Source organism: Micrasema longulum, unplaced genomic scaffold (genome assembly GCF_059751315.1).
Source record: "Micrasema longulum isolate JH-2025_06_02 unplaced genomic scaffold, ASM5975131v1 h1tg000232l, whole genome shotgun sequence".
Taxonomy (NCBI): domain Eukaryota; kingdom Metazoa; phylum Arthropoda; class Insecta; order Trichoptera; family Brachycentridae; genus Micrasema; species Micrasema longulum.
The window spans coordinates 74,895-76,975 of NW_028277437.1; the positions used below are offsets into that span (position 1 = coordinate 74,895).

Here is a 2,081-nt window from a genome sequence, read left to right on the forward strand (position 1 = left end):
TTTTGTGTTGATCAGTAGAAATAATGTTTGATTTTGAAAATGATATTATAAACCTTACCAAAAAATTATATAAAAGTGATAAAACATTTCCAAAATGCAACTTTGCTGTTTGAGTAGTATTTTATTATCATAAATGTTATTACAAACATTTTCATTTATGTATGTAAAATTTGCCATCTTGGTGATTAAAAAACCAACGAAAAATATCTGATAAGTATCTCTTTTGTAAAAATTATTTTTCATTATGTCTTTTTATAAATTTTTACAAATTTGATTTCTATGAATGGTTTGATAAAAAATACTTACACGGAATATTTTAACTTAGAATATAAATACATAATTGTAAGAGCCTTTTTTTTTCCTGGATTGGTACCATAGAATTAAGAATAGTACAGAAACCGCATACGCGCATCAAACTTAAGATGACTAAACTACTCATAAATGAGTAGTTTTACGTAAAACTACGTAAAACTACTCATAAATGAGTAGTTTTACGTTTTGACCATTAGTTCCTTTGTAGACGTCGCTCAGTACACAACTCCTGATTTGAATTTAACTATGCCGTGTTGTGTCATTTTAAAGTGTAGAAATACTGCTGGGATCAAAAAGAAACAGGATGGGATTACATTTCATGTGTAAGTAGCAAATTCACAAATCATATTATATTCATACATCACATGTCATTATATTTGAATCTAATTCATTTTACTATGTTTTTTATTGTTAATTATTATGGCTTGACACGGGCACAGCCTAAAAAGCCTTAATAAGTTCACTTATATTTAAACGAGTGTAATTTTGAGTGAATAAATAAATAAAATGAATTATTTTGCCATCTGTGTCAAAGAAAATAAAATGGACATTTTGTAAATGTTGCCAGGGTAGTCAAAATTTTTACACTACTTTGCTCATCTAATGAGAGAACTAACGAACATTGTACCTCTCGGATTAAACAATGCCGTGGTGGCCATTTGACCGACATTATCTTTAAAACATAATGGCATCAAATATTATTTAACATGACATAAAAATACCTACCTTATGTAAAATAAAACTTGTTTTATTTTTTAAGATCAAAGTTCAATTACTCCTATTCAATGACACTTTACTTATCTACTCTGTTGTGCCAATTAATGTTTCTGAGTGTACAATAAAGTTTTAGAGAAATTAGCAAACTGCTTTTAAAAAATATAATTATCTTACATTTGTGTTATGATAATATTATTCACAATCTGGCAACATTACGCGGCGACTTCGCGCATGCGCGCGGCGAAAGTGGGGCAAAGTGGGGGGCGATTGACGGTTTTTTTGGACACAGTCCGATGTATTCAAATATGATTCTACGCGCTCCTTCTTGACTATTCTTAATTCTATGGTTGATTCCTTTGAAGGGGACAGTATTAATATTGAGGAATAAATTAGGTTTTTTTTTTTAATAAACACAAATTCCGTATATTTTTTTATCAAACTGTGTTTCCCAAAGGCTTCACTTATCTAGCTGAACAAATGCAATTACTGTGACGGAAAGAGGTATTTTTTTCTAACTGGTCAAGTTTAATCATTTGTCTCAAAACTACAATATTGTGATTCAGTTTTTTTTCCACCCCCAAGATGATGATAATAATTTAATAAAACACCAAAGATAAACGAAAGTCTAAAATAATAATTTAATATTATTATTATATAAATATTCAATTTGCTATTTTCCACTACAAATACAATTACTGCAGTCATCACAAATATTTTCAAAAGTGGAAAAGTACAAAACTTCATTGTAAAAATAAACCCCAATAGCATTTCAAAATACATAATCTAGGTTAGTCAGATATAAAAAAAACTTGTGTAAGATCCTTACTTATTTCTACCTTGATAAAACCAAACATTACATAACATTATAAAAAAGCATTGACAGTCTATAATTTAGACATTAAATTTTTAATATTGCTTTTTCACCTTATTAGCACAAAGGTCGAAATAATTGTTGCAATAATCAAATTGTAAATGTCTAAATTTGGAAGGTGTAGCAGTAGAAGTTAAAACATGAGGCCGTGTCTTTTATTAAGTAATATTTGCTTTTAGTA

At 28.5% G+C, this 2,081-nt stretch overlaps 1 long non-coding RNA gene across 1 annotated transcript; it reads right to left on the bottom strand.

The window, feature by feature from the left end:
- Window positions 1-1,774, bottom strand: LOC148283475 (uncharacterized). The gene is made up of 2 exons (XR_015825579.1): window positions 466-1,774; window positions 1-426 (listed from the first exon to the last, which is right to left on the bottom strand). It is a non-coding gene; the product is annotated as an uncharacterized LOC148283475 (long non-coding RNA).
- Window positions 1,775-2,081: the final 307 nt, after the last annotated feature.